This window comes from Hyla sarda, chromosome 4, assembly GCF_029499605.1.
Source record: "Hyla sarda isolate aHylSar1 chromosome 4, aHylSar1.hap1, whole genome shotgun sequence".
Lineage (NCBI taxonomy): Eukaryota > Metazoa > Chordata > Amphibia > Anura > Hylidae > Hyla > Hyla sarda.
In genome coordinates, this window is record NC_079192.1 from 286,760,493 (window position 1) to 286,782,776 (window position 22,284).

Here is a 22,284-nt window from a genome sequence, read left to right on the forward strand (position 1 = left end):
CTTTGCTCTAATTTTTTTTACACATGACTAAGTGGGTCTGCCCCTGAAACATAGCATGGCAGGCTGAAGCATGGGTTTTATTACATCTTACCAAGGCTGTAACATCTCATCTTGAATTAATTATTTTCAAAAAGTCATGTGATATGGAAGATACTAATAGAAAAAAAAAATTCTGAATTCTGTTCCAGATGGTCTGTAAGTAGTTCTTTCTAGACATTGTAAATGCTAATGCCTGACATTATGCTCTAGTGTATTCTACCTATTACTACTACTTATTAGTCTCCAGATATTTTTATAGTCTGGATGGTCCCTTTTCTCCTGGAAGTAGTTTTTTTTCTCCATTTTCAAAAACATGATACATAAAAAAAAATAACTTCAAGGTTAACAAATACTGTAAATGTAACTGATCATACGGCACCAAAATGATAAAAGGAAAAAAAAAGGGGGTTTCCTTAGTCATTAGTAAATATTCATTCTCATCTAGAATTGAAAATAAAAATGGAAGCCTGTAGTGTGAACTCACCCTAAGCCTGCTGATATTTTTCATACTTTAAGCATGGACGTGGTAAACTTTCTGCAGACTTCTGTCTGGTAGGCCATTGACAGTGTCAAATTCATGTCTGAAAAAAATAACACGACTTGTCTTGTGTTAAGGTTGTAGAAGATAAAAATCACTGATACAATATACATTAGTTTCCAGTTTTTAAACATGAACCACATTTGGATTGTTCTGGGCATACAACATGAAAGCACAATGATGCAGGTATTACAAATGATTGTTTCCAGTTCATATTTCATGTTACACTCTCAAAGTAGTCTGCTGTCAGATACTATATACATCCACTGGTACTGCTGTCACACTTCATGGTTAGGGAAAACAATGCAAGGAGCATGCTCTGTTTAGTCTTGTTAAATTGCATGTAGCCCCTTATCAGTATTTATTACCCATCACATTATTTATAATGTTTTACACAATTTCATATGGAACATTTAAAGATTTTTTCCACATGGTCTTAATGTACGGCTTTCTGTGGGGAATTAATTCACTTGACAGATTATACATTTGATTTCTTGGTTTTCTTACTGACAGGGAGTGGTAGGAGCAGTAAATAATGGTGCGTGGTTTAGAGAAAACATTTTCCAATACCTCCTAGAGCATACAAAATTAAAGAGGTTGTCCTTGATTAGAAAAACAGATCTGATTTCTTCCAAAAACAGCACCACACCTGTCCCCAGGATGTGTGTGGTATTGCAGATCAGTTTCACTAAAGTGAATAGAGCCAAGTTGTAATACCACACACAGCCTGAAGACAGGTGTGGTGCTGATGAAGGAAATTAGCTCTGTTTTTCTATTCCTGGATAACCAATTTAAAGGGGTACTCCACTGGAAAACATTTTTTTTTAACCCCTTCAGGACCAAGCCCATTTTGGCCTTAAGGACCGGAGCGTTTTTTGCACATCTGACCACTGTCACTTTAAACATTAATAACTCTGGAATGCTTTTAGTTATCATTCTGATTCCAAGATTGTTTTTTTTGTGACATATTCTACTTTAACTTAGTGGTACATTTTTGTCGATACTTGCATCCTTTCTTGGTGAAAAATCCGTAAATTTGATGAAAAATTTGAAAATTTTGCATTTTTCTAACTTTGAAGCTTTCTGCTTGTAAGGAAAATGGATATTACGAATACATTTTTTTTTTGTTCACATATACAATAAGTCTACTTTATGTTTGCATCATAAAATTGACGTGTTTTTACTTTTGGAAGACACCAGAAGGCTTCAACGGTCAGCAGCAATTTTCCGATTTTTCACAAAATTTTCAAACTCTGTATTTTTCAGGGACCAGTTCAGGTTTGAAGTGGATTTGAAGGGTCTTCATATTAGAAATACCCCATAAATGACCCCATTATAAAAACTACACCCCCAAAGTATTCAAAATGACATTCAGTCAGTGTTTTAACCCTTTAGGTGTTTTACACGAATAGCAGCAAAGTGAAGGAGAAAATTCGCAATCTTCATTTTTTACACTCACATGTTCTTGTAGACCCAATTTTTGAATTTTTACAAGGGGTAAAAGGAGAAAATGTTTACTTGCATTTGTAGCCCAATTTCTCTCGAGTAAGCACATACCTCATATGTCTATGTAAAGTGTTCGGCGGGCGCAGTAGAGGGCTCAGAATGGAAGGAGCGACAAGGGGATTTTGGAGAGTACGTTTTTCTGAAACGGTTTTTGGGGGGCATGTTGCATTTTTGAAGCCCTTATGGTACCAGAACAGCAAAAAAAAAAACACATGGCATACCATTTTGGAAACTAGACCCCTCGGGGAATGTAACAAGGGGTAAAGTGAGCCTTTATACCACACAGGTGTTTCACGGCTTTTGCAAATGTAAAAAAATAATAATAATTTTTACCTAAAATGCTTGTTTTCCCAAAAATTTTACATTTTTAAAAAGGGTAAACAGAAAATACCCCAAAAAATTTGAGCCCAATTTCTCCCGATTCAGAAAACACCCCATATGGGGGTGAAAAGTGCTCTGCTGGCGCACTACAGGTCTCGGAAGAGAAGGAGTCCCATTTGGCTTTTTGAAAGCAAATTTTGCTCTGGGGGCATGCCGCATTTAGGAAGCCCCTATGGTGCCAGGACAGCAAAAAAAAAAAAACACATGGTATACCATTTTGGAAACTAGACCCCCTCGGGGTACGTAACAAGGGGTTAAGTAAACCTTTATACCCCACAGGTGTTTCACGACTTTTGCATATGTAAAAAAAAAAAAAAAAAAAATTTTTACCTAAAATGCTTGTTTTCCCAAAAATTTTACATTTTAAAACAGGGTACAAGCAGAAAATACCCCCCCAAAATTTGTAACACAATTTCTCCCGAGTACGGCGATACCCCATATGTGACCCTAAACTGTTGCCTTCAAATACGACAGGGCTCCAAAGTGAGAGCGCCATGCGCATTTGAGGCCTAAATTAGAGACTTGCATAGGGGTGGACATAGGGGTATTCTACGCCAGTGATTCCCAAACAGGGTGCCTCCAGCTGTTGTAAAACTCCCAGCATGCCTAGACAGTCAGTGGCTATGTGGCAATACTGGGAGTAGTTGTTTTGCAACAGCTGGAGGCTCCGTTTTGGAAACAGTGGAGTACCAGACGTTTTTCATTTTTATTGGGGAGGGGAGGGGGGCTGTGTAGGGGTATGTGTATATGCAGTGTTTTTTACTTTTTATTTTATTTTTGTGGTAGTGTAGTGTAGTGTTTTTAGGGTACAGTCGCACGGGCAGGGGTTCACAGTAGTTTCTCGCTGGCAGTTTGAGCTGCGACAGAAAATTTGCCGCAGCTCAAACTTGCAGCCAGATACTTGCTGTAAACCTCCGCCCATGTGAGTGTACCCTGTACATTCACATTGGGGGGGGGGGGGGGGGGGGCGGACATCCAGCTGTTGCAAAACTACAACTCCCAGCATGTGCTGACAGACTGTACATGCTGAGAGTTTTAGTTTTGCAACAGCTGTAGGCACACTGGTTATGCATCACTGAGTTTGTGACCTAACTCGGTGTTTCACAACCAGTGTGCCTCCAGCTGTTGCAAAACTACAACTCCCAGCATGTACGGTGCATGGTGTACATTGACTGCTGAGAGTTTGCAACAGCTGGAGGCACACCGGTCGTGAAACACTGAGTTAGAGTTTTTTTTTTTTACCTAAGTTTCACAACCAGTGTGCCTTCAGCTGTTGCAAAACTACAACTCTCAGCAGTCACCGACAGCCAACGGGCATGCTGGGAGTTGTAGTTATGCAACCACCAGATGCACCACCATACAATACCATACAAGTGGAACAACAGCCAGCACTGATTAAAACTTCAGATTTATTGTAATCCTTAACATTACATATAGACAGCAGTGAGGGAAAAAGTGAGAACAATAAAATCCTTGGAGAAGTATTTCATAGCCGACATGTTTCAGGCTCAATGGCCTTTAATCATGGCATACCTGTTTGCACATTAGTCTTCCTTTCTGTACTAACCAAAGTACCTGCTGCTCCACCCCGCCCAACAGGAAAGGAGGGGGGGGCACTCAGGTGCACAATACACAAATACAACTTTATTGTTCTGTGTGACTAAAAACAACAAAACATATGAAACAAATACAAATGAAAAGGGAGGAAAAAAAAGAGACATTCTTGTATAATGTAATATTAGGTCAGTCCTATTATTAAGACGATTTGGCTGTATGTTGTTTAAAAGATATATCCACATTGTCTCCTTAGTCCGGAGATATTGCACAAGGTTACCATCACTTTTGGATGGTGTCACCCTCTCGATTCCTGAAAACTTTAAGAAGAAACATTTCCTTGGTGATAAATAAAAAAAATTTTTTAGAGACATTAGACAGGTGAGAGGACCATCAGCATGTCTGACATGTTCTTGTATTCACTTTTTAAGTTTCATTTTGATACTTCCTATATAATTCATACGACATTCATTACAGGTGATTTTGTACACTACATATTCACTATTGCAATTAATAAAGGATTTCACAAGATGTTTGGTGTTGTCTATTGTACCTTCAATGCTCAAACACTTCTCAACAAATTTGCAGACAATGCACCTCGACTCTGAGCATTTGTAGAAACCCTTGGTAGATAACCAAGATTAATTTGCTTTGCATCACCAACTAAACTGGGTGACATCATAGATGATAAAGTAGGTGTCCCCTCCTTATAGCACTGGACGTAGATCCGAATCGTAAGACAGCATAGTGACGTTTTATAATGTTTATAATGTTTCTAATCTGGTTGAATCTGCAACTATAAGTATTAAACAACTACATCGATGTGGTCTAAGATAGCATATGATCCTCAACCCCAAGTGCAGTTGTGCACTTAAGCTGGGGTGGAGGTCCTGCATCTGTGGACCACAATATAGGTTCACTACTGTGGTGGATGTATACAATGACATTAACTAAATCTCAAAACTGATGTAAAATTGAGACATTCGCCAGTATATCCTTATATGAAGGACATACCTGAGCCCGCACACCAACGCCAAGGTTTCTCAAATGGTGCGGGACCTACCACTAACCTACCTGTGCATGATACGCAAAACCAGGAACCAAATTACAGCAGTATTAGGTCCGACTTGTAGACTGCTCCCAGGTTAACTCCAGTGTGACTACGCACACATACAATGGGAGGAGCCCCACCCTGGTTGGATAATATAGTGCCGCCTCACAGGTGAAACCATAATGCTACCCAGTATGATGAAAGGGGTGCATTAGTATAAACTTTTGACATTAAACAGCTTACATTAGCGTGGTCTGAAATGGCAAGAGATACTCAACCCCAGGTGCAGTTGTGCACCTACGCTGGGGTGGAGTTCCTGCACTTGTGGTCCGTTGCTATGGGCGATCCCCAGCATAATATGCATACAATGGAGGATGGCTGCAGACGGTCACAAGTACCACAATAGCATCCTAACACCTGATAAACGTGTGGATGCATGAAATTTAAACATTAAACAACTACATCGACGTGGTCTAAAATGGCAGATGATCCTCAACCCCAAGTGCAGTTGTGCACTTAAGCTGGGGTGGAGGTCCTGCATTTGTGGACCACAATATAGGTTCACTACTGTGGTGGATGTATACTATAAGTAGTTACAAATGTCATAGCCGTATCCAGCTTATACTCATTTTTTACCTTATCAAGAAGTTTTTGAGCGGTCTATAGGATCAATACGTCTCTGGGCTTGATTCAATGTCCACTGTGGAAAACTTCTTAACTTGAGTCTGTTGCATTGGTTAACTGCTTCCCCCAGGTACACATCATTGTTGGAACTGTTCCGTTTAATATGTATATGTTTCCCCACAGGTATGCTTTCAATAGAATATCTGGGATGGCAGGAATCGAGTCAGAAGAATGGATTTTATCTAAGGGACTAGGATTTTCTCCCACCAATCATTTTGATGTATGCAAGGCTATATTGGATGTGAACAAATTTGTCCGGTTAATGACAGTGAAAAAGCATTTTTTCTCTGTTGATCCAGAGATTTTGCAACCAACAGAAGGGGTGGATGTTTCTGATGTGAATATGGCTTTGAATAAGGGGATGTGTTACTCACTTCATATAATGAACAAATAGCTTTTTGTGATTTAAACATCTTAGAAATAAAAAGTAGTGAGACAACCACCATTGTCAATAAATTCAGCACATTTACAACATCAAATCAAAACTTTTACCCCATACATAGCAGACCTTTCATTTTAGATCGATTTCAGGATCTGATTATGAAAGATCTGATTGCCCTCAAGAATCAAACAAAAAATAGAAGGGATAATTTAACTAAAAAAGAAAGGGAGCCACTGGATTCTTTAGGAAGAAATAGAGATTTGACTATTCGAGCCACCAACAAAGGCGGTTCGGTGGTACGCATTAATACCGGTTTATATATAAAGTTGAGGGAAGACATGCTGTCTTACGTATAGTTTCCAAGAGAAACTTAAGGATCTGCTTACAGAAGGTGTATGATTGTCCATCATCTCCAAACAGGAGATGGAATATACATATATGTAGAACAACCTGTGGTTCCCATTTTTCATACGCTGCCAAAAATACATAATAACCGATTCCCGCCACCGGTATGGCCTATTGTGGCGGGGATTGGTTCTTTAAATGAAAAGAATGGGTTGATTCTGTCCTTCAGCCTTTGGTTAATAAATGTCCTAGTCATATAAAGGATTCCAGTTAACACTTGTTAAATATTATGCGCAAGTTCACATGGTGCGATTCTTTTTCGAGGCTTACGTGCGATATTGAATCCTTATACTCCTCCATCCCCCACCACTTAGCGATCAGGGCAAAACATACATGGACACGTAAACTAATTACATTTGTGAATTTAAGAATTACATACTGGATGTGTTAACATATGTGTTAAAACAAAACTATTTTATGTTTAATGATGTTTTCTATCTTCAAAAGACTGGAGCGTCTATGGGGGCTAAATCCTGCCCAGCCCTAGTGAACTTGTTCGTTCTCTGGTGGGAGGAGTGACAAATTTTTTGTGATAGCAATCCTTTTTGCGATTGTATAGCGTGGTTCAACAGGTATATAGATGACGTGGTTGTTGCCTCGGATGAGGGTAATGCGATCAAATTTATGGAATATATTAACAATAATTCCTGCAAATTAAAATGTACTTATTCTTGGCAAAACAGCTCTGTTCCATTTTTAGATGTTCCAACAGCGAAGGGTGACACAGTAGAAATTGTTCCTTACCCTAAACCGATCTCGGGCAACACCACGTTAAGGACCGATTCCTGCCATCCCAGATATACTATTGAAAGCATACCTGTGGGGGAACTTATACATATTAAATGGAACAGTTCCAACAATGATGTGTACCTGGGGGAAGCAGATAACGTATGCAACAGACTCAAATTAAGAGGTTTTCCACAGTGGACATTGAATCACGCCCAGGGACGTGTTGATCCTATGGACCGCTCAAATATTTCTTGATAAGGTAAAAAATTTGTATAAGCTGGATATGGCTATGACATTTGTAACTACTTATAGTTGAGAATTCAACCAGATTAGAAACATTATAAACATTATAAAACGTCACTATGCTGTCTTACGATTCGGATCTAGGTCCAGTGCTACAAGGAGGGGTTTGTTTTTCTAGTTGTAGGACACCTACTTTATCATCTATGATGTCACCCAGTTTAATTAGTGATGCAAAGCAAATGAATCTTGGTTATCTACCAAGGGTTTCTCCAAATGTTCAGAGTCGAGGTGCATTGTCTGCAAATTTGCTGAGAAGTGTTTGAGCATTGAAGGTACAATAGACAACACCAAACATCTTGTGAAATCCTTTATTAATTGCAATAGTGAATATGTAGTTTACAAAATCACCTGTACTGAATGTCGTATGAATTATATAGGAAGTATCAAAAGGAAACTTGAAAAGCGAATACAAGAACATGTCAGACATGCTGCTGGCCCTCTCATTAGTGATGAGCGGCATTGCCCATATTCGAATATTAGTCCTATATTCGCGAATGTCGCATATTCGCACCTCTCACCCGCAGCATGTTTAATGTCTCTAAAAAAAGGTTTTTATTTATCATCAATGAAACGTTTCTTCTGTAAAGTTTTCTGGAATCGAGAGGGTGACACCATCCAAAAGTGGTGGTGACCTTGTGCAATATCTCCGGACTAAGGAGACAATGTGGATATATCTTTTAAACAGCATACAGCTAAATGGTCTTAGTAATAGGACTGACCTAATATTACATTATAGAGGAATGTCTCTTTTTTCCTCTTTTCATTTGTATTTGTTTCATACGTTTTGTTGTTTTTAGTCACACAGAACAATAAAGTTGTATTTGTGTATTGTGCACCTGATTGCCCCCCCCCCCCCTCCTTTCCTGTTGGGCGGGGTGGAGCAGCAAGTACTTCAGTTAGTACAGGAAGGAAGACTAATGTGCAAACAGGTATGCCATGATTAAAGGCCATTGAGCCTGAAACATGTCGGCTATGAAATAATTCTCCAAGCTACCCTCTGGATTTTATTGTTCTAACGTTTTCCCTCACTGCCATCTTCTGTGTAAATGTAAATGCCACTCATGGTAACATTTACACAACCCCATTTCAGCAGGGCATCAACTGTATAATACTTTAGACACCTACAAGTTATGCAGGTGTAGTTGTTATTCCCACAATGCGTCCGCTTCAGGGGTCAAGTCCTGGGAAAAAAAAGTGTGGGAACTCACCCAAGATTTCCACTCTAGGACTGGTCCTGCTAATGGGAACGGTGTTCCTGCTGTGGAAAAAGTGCCGGAACTCAGTTCCCATGCGTTCCTGCAGGACTTGAGCCCAGGCCTGCTTCCTATAAATTTCTAAACATTACCACCTGCTTAGTGCAATATGTGTGTCCAATTCCGCCAGCTCCCTGCAACATGTGTGTCTAATCTTGCTCGCTCCTGCTAACATTTATGCAAATAACCCCTTTTACACTATCCACCAGCTTTTCTAGGCTCCTGAATGGCACATTAGCTTAGTACAGCAACCACATGGCCACCATTGCAGTGATTATTTTATGATTTCTGAAGTTTTCCTGTGCATAAAGGGATCTGCTATAAGCAGATTTTCCCTTCAGGAGCCTGAGAAAGCTATATCAGATATTCTCGCCTATAATTTCTATTCTACTGAATAGCATATCTGCTTATGGATAGGGTCATAATGAACAGATCCACAGTATATTTTATGCTGCGGATCTGCTGATGATGGACCCTACAGTGTTCCTCCAGCTGTGCCTGCTCGTAGAAGCAATCCGCTGCTACAAGCATACACACCGTGATCTGCCAGTCGCCGCGTGCATGCACAGTTTACTTGCACACATCGCGACTGCACATTGGCCTAGCTCAGGGAGCAGGGGGAGCAGCCGCGATGAGTACGAGTCGCAGATAGTTGTGTGTCTGCATGTAGTGTCAGATTGCTGCTACCAGCAGGCACAGCTCAAAGCACACTGTAGGGTTCATCATCTGCGAATTTGCAGCTGCGGATCCATTCCGTGTGTCCCTACACTATACTTGGATCCCTTTATGCACAGGCAAACTTAAGAAATGATATAATAATTCTTTCGATGGCGGCCATGTGGTTGCTGTACTAAGAAGATGTGCCATTCAGGAGCCTCAAAAAGCTAGGTAAGACAGCTCCTGCTTCTGAAAGACAAATCTGCACCACTATAGAAATGTCACTTCAGTAGTCAGTGGTCTGATCGGTGGACAGTGGGGCACTGTATATATAAAAGATTTTGTACCGGCTGGTAAAGTGAGTGAAGGAAGTCCAGTCATTGTACGCGTAGTATTTACGTGAGTACTATGTCACATATCACCTCCAGTCATCTGGTACACTAGTATGGTGGGGAGAGGAGAGAGGAGAAAAGAGTCTGCGGGTGCTCAGTGAACACGGCATGATGCCGGCCTGGGTGAGCTCAGTCAGCTAGGACCTGGGACAAGAGTCTGAGGGTGGGACATAACTTATAGAGGCCAGGCCTGTGGTGTGGGAGTGCGTAGAATTTGCAGGACATCCTGCCCTGTTCCCCTACTCTCCTTAAAGAAACAATACATGCATCAAATTACCCCACACCTGCTGCGGATCACTCCGCACCCTCTGGGCCATTAATTGTTTTCTGTGATGAGGGCACACAGGTATAAGGTCAAAAATTAGAAGAAAGAGAGAGAGAAAAAAGAAAACGTGTCTAAAATAACATAGAATGATAACATTTATTTGGAAAAATGATGTGAGGTCTGCGGCAGGGCCCTTGTCGCAGACTGGTCACTAGATAAAATGGTTACAATGGTATAAAATGCTAAAAATATAAAATAGACACAGTGGTATTGCACTTCACTAATTGGACAATGAGACAATGAAAGTGGGGCAATGGGACAGTGCAAACAGTATCTGTTTAGTTATACTGTAAAGTCATATTATAAGAGCCAGGATTAATCCAGATGAAAGTACATAGCAAAAAAGTTGATAATCCAATAAGGCAAATTTTCGGTAGCTCTGGAGCCTCCCAGATTGGGGCCCACTATAAACGTTTTTAGGTGCAGAGATACAGGCGATGCCCCCTCTACCCCGACGGCACGGGGACTGAATGCAAGAGGACAATCGCTATACAGTTCAGGCACTTAGTGCCTCTTACCGGCTACAGTGTGCACAGTCAGGTGAGTGCAGCTGTGCTTGCAATCCGGATACACGTCCCTCTGTCCCGGCGGCACGGGAGAAATGTAGGAGGGGTGATATGATCCGGTGCTGGGGGTTGGAGATGATGGCTGGAAAGCAGCGTGTGGCAGCGCTGTGAAGCCTAGCGGTCGTAGCAGCGTATGGCAATGCTGGAGGTATCCTTTCTACTCCGACGGCACAGGGAGCAGGTGAGAGAGTAGGTGAGGACCAGCAATGCGATAACGATTGTCTCAGATGATGTGCAGGGTTGTCTTAACACAGACGCGTTTCGGGAAACTGCGTCCCCTTTTTCATCTGGATTAATCCTGGCTCCTATAATATGACTTTACAGTATAACTAAACAGATACTGTTTGCACTGTCCCATTGCCCCACTTTCATTGTCTCATTGTCCAATTAGTGAAGTGCAATACCACTGTGTCTATTTTATATTTTTAGCATTTTATACCATTGTAACCATTTTATCTAGTGACCAGTCTGCGACAAGGGCCCTACCGCAGACCTCACATCATTTTTCCAAATAAATGTTATTATTTTATGCTATTTTAGACACGTTTTCTTTTTTCTCCCTCTCTTTCTTCTAATTTTTTACCTTATATCTTTTACTCTGACCTAGCCTAGCAGGACTGCCTCCCCTTTTTACACTATTAGTACTCTTTCTTGGCACATGGGTATGTGCAATGCAGTATCCTCGGTATAGGTTTTCTCTTTTTACGTTGAGCTCCCACATTTTTTTAATATATTTTCGGCACGCAGGTATAGATGTGGTTGTAACTCTGTTTGGCAGCCACCACCTGCTTCCTGTCTAGCCCTGCGCCCGTAAGGCTGCAGAGCCAGACAGGAAAAACATGCCCGCCCAGTGCCAAGAAATACATGTCCCGGGTGTCAGGCCACACCCCTGTGTTCTTATTATTTGATAACAATGCATATAAATATTTTGTGTGTTTTTAGAGTGGACATATTTATTGTGGTTTGTGCCACAAGTCACTCTACCTAAATATCTAAAGAGAGAGTAAAAGCGCTCCTTGGTGTAATAAATGAGAGACAACTAAAATACAAAAAGCTGTATAGCCACTCACCTGAGGTAGTTGTGTGGCAACCTACACAACAATGGTGAGCGTGTAAGTAAGGTGTCCGCAGCTCCTCGGCTCAAAGCAATGGAGAAAAAGAGATGGCTTCAACGGGAACGCTGGTTCCACATAGCGCAGGACACAGAAAGCATCAGGTAGGTAAAAGCAAGGGTGTATAATTTTCCCAGAATGCAACTCGTTTCACTGCTATGGCAGCTTCATTAGGCATTATGCATTGCATGGGAAAATGAATCACCCTTGCTTTTACCTACCTGATGCTGTCTGTGTCCTGCGCCATGTGGAGCCGACGTTCCTGTTGAAGCCATCTCCTTTACTCAGCCTGAATTGGCTGAATATGACCATATTGTTGGTACAATATTTAAGCATTTGGGGCCCCACTTTTAATTATTCCCAGGGCCACACTTTGCCTAAAATCGGCTCTGGGAGGACTTATATGAAGGGCTAAAGGGAAAGCAATGCATTCTGGGAATTACAAAGCAGAAGAAGAGGAAGCCGGCACATACGAGACTAAGCGTGAAGCACAGCATGAGGCAACACAAACAATAACTCACAGGGGCCTGCAGCAGAGGTTCCGGCTAGAGGAAGTGCGCGAGTCGCACGAAACAACTTGTTCCGGTCAAGCCCCGTCCTCCACCGCTACTCCCCCGCCTGAGAGAGACTGCAATAAATTTACCCTGATTGGTGAGTGCCGCCTACCTGTCTTTCTTCTTCGTTGCATTTTGGGAATTGTTGTGCTGAGCAACGGCTCAACCAGGAAGTACAAGACTAAGACCCTGAAAGCAAATGAATTTTTGGTGGTTTCAGAACTGGGACAGACAGGTAAGCAAAGCTATATGCTTCTGCAACATTTTATTTATTTTTCTACATGTTGAAGTACCACTTTAACAGGAAAGGACATTCTCGCAATCACAGTGACCACTAGAGTGGGTGATTTACCCATTTAATGATCATTTGTGGGCTAGTCTGGATGTAGGTGGCTTCTGTGTAGTAGTAACATTTAGCCCTATATAGAGTATAGTAGTAACATTGAGCCCTATACTAGAGTATAGTAGTACCATTTAGCCCAAAGCAAAAGATGGTGAGTGGATGTTTTGACAAATCCTGGCTGCTTATATTTTTTCTCTTTATTTCTTAATTAATTAATTAATTTTTTTCAAGGGGGAGGGGTACACACATCCAGGAATATATTAAAAGCTTTTTTTTTTATTTATTGAATGTCCAGAGGGTGGGGTATTTGCAGGGAAAAATTACATTTACAGATGTAAAAGTTTTATATAGAAAACCCTCTGAACTACAGAACTTCCTGCCCAACAAATAGGTAAGAAAAACACACACATGCTGCCAAAACATATAACACATGTATATTGCAAAAAAAGTAAACTTACAAAGAAGATGCCATATAGTCAAAAAAATTAACTACCAGAGTACCCCTTTAAAGTCCCCCACGTAGTAATGATGCCATTTGATAATGATGCCAACCTTAGTACTGGTTTCCCACTTTATTTTTTTATTTGTTTAATTTCCTATATTAAGGGTACGTTCACACATACAAGATCTGCTGCATATTTTTGCTGAATGTTTTGTGCAGCTGATTTTGCTACCCCTTGAAGTCGACAGCAAAATCAGCTGCACAAAATATGCAGCAAAAATATTCCTCAGATCTTGTATGTGTGAACGTACCCTTAATATAGGAAATTAAACAAATTAAAAAATAAAGTGGGAAACCAGTACTAAGGTTGGCATCATTATCAAATGGCATCATTACAACGTGGGGGACTTTAAAGGGGTACTCTGGTAGTTAATTTTTTGGACTATATGGCATCTTCTTTGTAAGTTTACTTTTTTTTGCAATATACATGTGTTATATGTTTTGGCAGCATGTGTGTGTTTTTCTTACCTATTTGTTGGGCAGGAAGTTCTGTAGTTCAGAGGGTTTTCTTTTACTGTTGTCCACAGTTCTGAGTCTGTTGTGGACAAGATGTCACAGCTTTTTTTTTCCTCTGTCTGCTTGAGAGGAATAAGCCACACCCCCTCATATCATCCAGCTGAGTACACAGCTCCTCCCCTCCCCCCTGCTCTGTATTCTAAGGACGCAGGTCTGCACAGGAGAAGGACCTCACAGAGAAGATAAGTGTTATCTGAAGGGGAGGATGAGAAGGTGCACGGGCTGGGAATGTGTGGACTGCAGGGGAATAAATCTCATACTGGGAATGAGCTGGGAGTTGTAGTCCCTGTTGTGTGTGTATGCTAGTGTTTACAAATTAGTGTGCCTCCAGCTGTTGCAAAACTACAACTCCCAGCATGCCCTGACAGACTTTGGGCATGCTGGGAGTTGTAGATTTGCAACAGCCATTGACGGCCCCGAACAGCCATAGCCAGCAGGGGTGAGGGGGCACTGGTGCCACCTCATGATCGCCCTGATTCGTCAGCCGGTTTACCGGCCGACCAATCAGGGCAACTGCTGCGGGTGTCACTCCCGCAACCCGCTCCGCCCCTCTTCCCGGAGCACGTGAGCGGGAAGAAGACCCCGGGAGCTGGGGACCCCGATCCCCGGCGTCAATGTGGATCGGGTGGATCGGGGCCCCAGGAGCGGCGGAGGCGGCGGCGGCGACATGTGTGCGGGAACAGCAGTAGGTGTTATGCAACAGCAGGAGGCAGACCACCACAACTCCCAGCATTCCCTTATGGGCATGCTGGGACTTATAGTTTTGCAACAGCTGGAGGCACATTTTTTCTATGGAAAAGTTTACCTTCAGCTGTTGTATAACTACAACTCCCAGCTTGCACAAACAGCTAAAGTGCATGCTGGGAGTTGTAGTGGTGCATCTGCTGGTTGCATAACTACAACTCCCAGCATGCCCGTTGGCTGTCGGTGACTGCTGAGAGTTGTCGTTTTGCAACAGTTGAAGGCACACTGGTTGTGAAACACTGAGTTAAGTAGCAAACCAGTGTGTCTCCAGCTGTTGCATAACTACAATCCCCAGCATCCCCAGCCAAAGTAGTATGCCTCCAGCTGTTGCATAACTACAACTCCCAGCATGTACGGTCTATCAGTGCATTCTGGGAGTTGTAGTTTTGCAACAGCTGAAGGCACACTGGTTGCAAAACACTGAGTTTGTTACCAAACTCGGTGTATCACAACCAGTGTGCCTCCAGCTGTTGCAAAACTACAACTCCCAGCATGCACTGATAGACTGTGCATGCTGGGAGTTGTAGTTTTGCAACAGCTGGATGTCCATCCCCCCCCCCCCCCCATGTGAATGTACAGGGTACACTCAAATGGGCGGAGGTTTACAGTAAGTATCAGGCTGCAAGTTTGAGCTGCGGCAAATTTTCTGCCGCAGCTCAAACTGCCAGCGAGAAACTATTATGAACCCCTGCCAGTGCGAATGTACCCTAAAAACACTACACTACACTAACACACAATAAAATAAAGAGTAAAAAAACACTACATATACACATACCCCTACACAGCCCCCCTCCCCAATAAAATTGAAAAACGTCTGGTATGACACTGTTTCCAAAAAGGAGCCTCCAGCTGTTGCAAAACAACTACTCCCAGTATTGCCAGACAGCCACTGACTGTCCAGGCATGCTGGGAGTGTTACAACAGCTGGAGGCACCCTGTTTGGGAATCACTGGCGTAGAATACCCCTATGTCCACCCCTATGCAAATCCCTAATTCAGGCCTCAAATGCGCATGGCGCTCTCACTTTGGAGCCCTGTCGTATTTCAAGGCAACAGTTTAGGGTCACATATGGGGTATCGCCATACTCGGGAGAAATTGTGTTACAAATTTTGGGGGGTATTTTCTGCTATTACCCTTTTTAAAAAATGTGACTTCTTCTCTTCTGAGACCTGTAGTGCACCAACAGAGCACTTTTCACCCCCATATGGGGTGTTTTCTGAATCAGGAGAAATTGGGCTTCAAATTTTGGGAGTTATTTTCTGCTATTACCCTTTCTAAAAATATAAAATTTTTGGGAAACCAAGCATTTTAGGTAAAAAATTTTTTTTTTTTTTACATATGCAAAAGTCGTGAAATACCTGTGGGGTATTAAGGTTCACATTACCCCTTGTTACGTTCCCAGAGGGGTCTAGTTTCCAAAATGGTATGCCATGTGTTTTTTTTTACTGTTCTGGCACCATAGGGGCTTCCTAAAGGTGACATGCCACCCCAAAAACCATTTGTCGCTCCTTCCCTTCTGAGCCCTCTACTGCGCCCACTGAACAATTAACATAGACATATGAGGTATGTTCTTACTCGAGAAAAATTGGGTTTCAAATACATGTAAAAATTTTCTCCTTTTTACCCCTTGCAAAAATTCATAAATTGGGTCTACAAGAACATGCGAGTGTATAAAATGAAGATTTTGAATTTTCTCCTTCACTTCGCTGCTATACCTGTGAAACACCTAAAGGGTTAAAACACTGAATGTCATTTTGAATACTTTTGGGGTGCAGTTTTTATAATGGGGTCATTTGTGAGGTATTTCTAATATGAAGACCCTTCAAATCCACTTCATAACTGAACTGGTCCCTGAAAAAGAGTGAGTTTTTAAAATGTTGTGAAAAATTGGAAAATTGCTGCTGAACTTTGAAGCCCTCTGGTGTCTTCCAAAAGTAAAAACTCATCAATTTTATGATTTTATGATGCAAACATAAATTAGACATGTTGTTTATGTGAATCCAAAAAAAATGTATTTTGAATATCCATTTTCCTTACAAGCAGAGAGCTTCTGTTACGCCTAGCGCTCCGGGTCCCCGCTCCTCCCCGGAGCGCTCACGGCGCCTTTCTCCCTGCAGCTCCCCGGTCAGCGCTGACCGGGAGCGCTGCCCTGTCATGGCCGTTGGGGATGCGATTCGCACAGCGGGACGCGCCCGCTCGCGAATCGCATCCCAGGTCACTTACCCGTTCCCGTCTCCTGCGGTCATGTGCTGGCGCGCGCGGCTCCGCTCTCTAGGGCGCGCGCGCGCCAGCTCCCTGAGACTTAAAGGGCCAGTGCACCAATGATTGGTGCCTGGCCCAATTAGCTTAATTGGTTCCCATCTGTTTCCTGGCTATATCTAGTCTCCTCCCTTGCACTTCCTTGCCGGATCTTGTTGCCCTAGAGCCTAGTGAAAGCGTTTTTGTGTGTTTATACCCTGTGTACCAGAACTTTGCTATCTCCCCTGACTACGAACCTTGCCGCCTGCCCCCGACCTTCTGCTACGTCCGACTTTGCTTCTGCCTACTCCCTTGTACCTCGCCTATCTTCAGCAGCCAGAGAGGTGAGCCGTTGCTAGTGGATACGACCTGGTCACTACCACCGCAGCAAGACCATCCCGCTTTGCGGCGGGCTCTGGTGAAAACCTGTAGTGTCTTAGAACCGGTCCACTAGCACGGTCCTCGCTATCCCTCTCTGGCACAGAGGATCCACCTCCTGCCAGCCGGCATCGTGACAGTAGATCCGGCCATGGATCCCGCTGAAGTTCCTCTGCCTGTTGTCGCCGACCTCCCCACACTGGTCGCCCAGCAAGCCCGACAGATTGCCCAACAAGATCACCAGCTGTCGTACTTGACCACCATGACTCAGCAACTCCAGTCGCAGCTACAGCAGATTCAGTCTCAGCTACAGCAGCAGCAACCATCTCCTCCGCCAGCTCCTGCACCTCTTCCGCAGCGAGTGGCCACTCCTAGCCTCCGCCTGTCTTTGCCGGACAAATTTAATGGGGACTCTAAGTTTTGCCGTGGCTTTCTTTCCCAATGTTCCCTGCATCTGGAGATGATGTCGGATCAGTTTCCTACTGAAAGGTCTAAGGTGGCTTTCGTAGTCAGCCTTCTGTCTGGAAAAGCCCTGTCATGGGCCACACCGCTCTGGGACCGTGATGACCCCGTCACTGCCTCTGTACACTCCTTCTTCTCGGAAATTCGAAGTGTCTTTGAGGAACCTGCCCGAGCCTCTTCTGCTGAGACTGCCCTGCTGAACCTGGTCCAGGGTAATTCCTCCGTTGGCGAGTACGCCATACAATTCCGTACTCTTGCTTCTGAACTTTCCTGGAATAATGAGGCTCTCTGCGCGACCTTTAAAAAAGGCCTATCCAGCAACATTAAAGATGTTCTGGCCGCACGAGAGACTCCTGCTAGCCTGCATGAACTCATTCATCTAGCCACTCGCATTGACATGCGTTTTTCTGAGAGGCATCAAGAGCTCCGCCAGGAAAAAGACTTAGATCTCTGGCCACCTCTCCCACAGTCTCCACTGCAATCTGCGCCTAGGCCTCCCGCCGAGGAGGCCATGCAAGTGGATCGGTCTCGCCTGACCCTGGAAGAGAGGAATCGCCGTAAGGAAGAGAATCTTTGTTTGTACTGTGCCAGTACTGAACATTTTCTGGTGGATTGCCCAATCCGTCCTCCACGTCTGGGAAACGCACGCTCACACTCAGCTCTCGTGGGTGTGGCGTCTCTTGATGCCAAGTCGGCTTCTCCACGTCTCACGGTACCTGTTCGGATTTCCACTTCAGCCAGCTCTCCCCTCTCAGCCGTGGCCTGTCTGGACTCTGGAGCTTCTGGGAATTTTATTCGGGAGTCCTTTGTGAATAAATTCCATATTCCGGTGACCCGTCTTGTCAAGCCACTCCGCATCTCCGCGGTCAACGGAGCCAGGTTGGACTGTACCATACGTTTCCGCACGGAGCCCCTTCTTATGAGCATCGGATCTCATCACGAGAGGATTGAACTTTTGGTCCTCCCCAATTGCACCTCGGAAATTCTCCTTGGACTTCCCTGGCTTCAACTTCATTCCCCAACCCTGGATTGGTCCACTGGGGAGATCAAGAGTTGGGGGTCCTCTTGTGCCAAGAACTGTCTAAAACCGGTTCCCAGTAACCCTTGCCGTAACTCTGTGGTTCCTCCTGTATCCGGTCCCCCTAAGGTCATTAAGGACTCTGCCTGCCACAGGAAATGCTCCTCCCCCCCTCCCAGGCAAGCTTCTGTGTCCCCTCATGGCCCTCGTCCTGGTGTCACACTGCCCCGTGCCAGGTCTCGCCCTCTGCCCTCTCTCCCCATTCCTACTCCTGCGGTTCTGCCTGCCGTTGAGGAATCCCTCCTTCCTTTCCCGGTGTCCTCATCCCAGGGGAGGCAGTTACCCGATAAAGAGAAGGGGAGACCTAAGGGGGGGGGGTACTGTTACGCCTAGCGCTCCGGGTCCCCGCTCCTCCCCGGAGCGCTCACGGCGCCTTTCTCCCTGCAGCTCCCCGGTCAGCGCTGACCGGGAGCGCTGCCCTGTCATGGCCGTTGGGGATGCGATTCGCACAGCGGGACGCGCCCGCTCGCGAATCGCATCCCAGGTCACTTACCCGTTCCCGTCTCCTGCGGTCATGTGCTGGCGCGCGCGGCTCCGCTCTCTAGGGCGCGCGCGCGCCAGCTCCCTGAGACTTAAAGGGCCAGTGCACCAATGATTGGTGCCTGGCCCAATTAGCTTAATTGGTTCCCATCTGTTTCCTGGCTATATCTAGTCTCCTCCCTTGCACTTCCTTGCCGGATCTTGTTGCCCTAGAGCCTAGTGAAAGCGTTTTTGTGTGTTTATACCCTGTGTACCAGAACTTTGCTATCTCCCCTGACTACGAACCTTGCCGCCTGCCCCCGACCTTCTGCTACGTCCGACTTTGCTTCTGCCTACTCCCTTGTACCTCGCCTATCTTCAGCAGCCAGAGAGGTGAGCCGTTGCTAGTGGATACGACCTGGTCACTACCACCGCAGCAAGACCATCCCGCTTTGCGGCGGGCTCTGGTGAAAACCTGTAGTGTCTTAGAACCGGTCCACTAGCACGGTCCTCGCTATCCCTCTCTGGCACAGAGGATCCACCTCCTGCCAGCCGGCATCGTGACAGCTTCAAAGTAAGAAGAATGCAACATTTTCATTTTTTTTCATCAAATTTGGGGATTTTTCACCAAGTAAGGATGCAAGTTACCACAAAAATGTACTACTATGTTAAAGTAGAATATGTCACGAAAAAACAATCTCGGAATCAGAATGATAACTAAAAGCATTCCAGAGTTATTAATGTTCAAAGTGACAGTGGTCAGAATTGCAAAACTTAAGGTGAAAAGGGCTGGGTCCTTAAGGGGTTAAAGGGGTACTCCGCTGGAAAACTTTTTTTTTTAAACAACTGGTGCCAGAAAGTTAAACATATTTTGTAATTTTTTTTTAATAAAAAATCTTTATCCTTCCAGTACTTATTAGCTTCTGAATAATACAGAGGAAATTATTTTCTTTTTGGAACACAGTGCTCTCTGCTGACATCACAAGCACAGTTCTCTCTGCTGACATCTCTGTCCATTTTAGGAACTGTCCAAAGCAGTATATGTTTGCTATCAGGATTTTCTCCTACTCTGGACAGTTCTTAAAATGGACAGAGATGTCAGCAGAGAGCACTGTCTCATGATGTCAGCAGAGAGATCTGTGTTCCAAAAAGAAAATAATTTCCTCTGTAGTATTCAGCAGCTGATAAGTACTGGAAGGATAAATATTTTTTATTAGAAGTAATTTACAAAATATGTTTAACTTTCTGGCACCAGTTGATAAAAAAAAAAAAAAAAAGTTTTCCACCAGAGTACCCCTTTAAGGTGCATTATTACTGAAAAGGGAACACTAAGGGATTATTACTGAAAGGGAACCTGTCAGCTATGTAATACCTGAGAGGATCACATTTTGTTATGGATATTTTAGCAATCTGAAACCTTTGTGGACCTCGGGTTTGGACCTTCTGTTACCACTGGTAGCCAACCGGTGTCATTGTTGTCACCTCAAGTACTCTAAACATGTCAGGAACTAGCTCAGAACACCTACTGAGTTTTAGGGGTTAACATTGCACCAACCACACCACCTGTTTGCTGTTTTATTTGTGTTGAAACTGAAAACTGTTCAAGAACTGTGCCTCCACGTGTGGATGATCTGTTACTGGTAAGAAAAGTTACCCATAAAACTGCATTGCTATCTGGCCCTGTTCTTCCATCTCCCAGTGACCAATAATAGGGGTACTGTATGTAGTTGTGCCCCAGGTAAAAATATCTCCTACAAAATCAGTGCAGCACTCCCCCCCCCCCCCCCCCCCCCACAAATCCCATTTACCTATCTATACAAGGCTGCAGACAAAGTACACACTTAAAAACAAAACAAAAAAAAGTCTTAAAAAAAAAAAAAATCCTCTTTAAAAAAAAATAATATGCCCCGTCACATCTTTAACCCCTTAAGGACTAAGCGTTTTTCAGTTTTTGCATTTTAGTTTTTTTCCTCCTTACCTTTTAAAAATCATAATCCTTTAAATTTTCCACCTAAAAATCCATTTTATAACTTATTTTTTGTGCCACCAATTCAGTAAATTTTTCGGTAAAAATTACACCATCTCTTTATTCTGTAGGTCCATACGATTAAAATGATACCCTACTACATGCAGGAAAATTTATATGTTTAAAAATGTCATCTTCTGACCCCTATAACTTTTTTATTTTTCCACATATGGTGATGTATGAGGACTAATTTTTTTGTGCTGTGATCTGAAGTTTTTATCTTTTTATTCATTTTTTAATGTTATAAAAAGTGACCAAAAATACGCTATTTTGGACTTTGGAATTTTTTTTTTACGTGTACGCCATTGACCATGCGGTTTAATTAATGATATATTTTTATAGTTTGGGCATTTCTGCACGTGGCGATACCACATATGTTTATATTTATTTTTATTTACATAGTTTTTATGGGAAAAGAGGGGTGATTCAAACTTTTATTAGGAAAGGGGTTAAATCACATTTATTAACACCATTTTTTCACTTTTTTTTTTTTTTTTGCAATGTTATTGTCACGATGCCGGCTGGCAGGAGGTGGATCCTCTGTGCCAGAGAGGGATGGCGAGGACCGTGCTAGTGGACCGGTTCTAAGACACTACTGGTTTTCACCAGAGCCCGCCGCAAAGCGGGATGGTCTTGCTGCGGCGGTAGTGACCAGGTCGTATCCACTAGCAACGGCTCACCTCTCTGGCTGCTGAAGATAGGCGCGGTACAAGGGAGTAGACAGAAGCAAGGTCGGACGTAGCAGAAGGTCGGGGCAGGCAGCAAGGATCGTAGTCAGGGGCAACGGCAGGAGGTCTGGAACACAGGCTAGGAACACACAAGGAACGCTTTCACTGGCACGATGGCAACAAGATCCGGCAAGGAAGTGCAGGGGAAGTGAGGTGATATAGGGAAGTGCACAGGTGAAGACACTAATTGGAATCACTGCGCCAATCAGCGGCGCAGTGGCCCTTTAAATCGCAAAGACCCGGCGCGCGCGCGCCCTAGGGAGCGGGGCCGCGCGCGCCGGGACAGGAGCGAAGGAGAGCGAGTCAGGTACGGGAGCCGGGGTGCGCATCGCGAGCGGGCGCTACCCGCATCGCGAATCGCATCCCGGCTGGAAGCGGA

At 43.8% G+C, this 22,284-nt stretch overlaps 1 long non-coding RNA gene across 1 annotated transcript in view; it reads right to left on the reverse strand.

Annotated features, from left to right (window-relative positions):
- Nucleotides 1-533: 533 nt before the first annotated feature.
- The window catches only part of LOC130369329 (uncharacterized), a 54,870-nt gene continuing 33,119 nt past the window's right edge, over nt 534-22,284 (reverse strand). The window contains exon 3 of the long non-coding RNA XR_008892721.1: nt 534-620. This is a non-coding gene — a long non-coding RNA (uncharacterized LOC130369329). The remainder of the gene's footprint in view (nt 621-22,284) is intronic.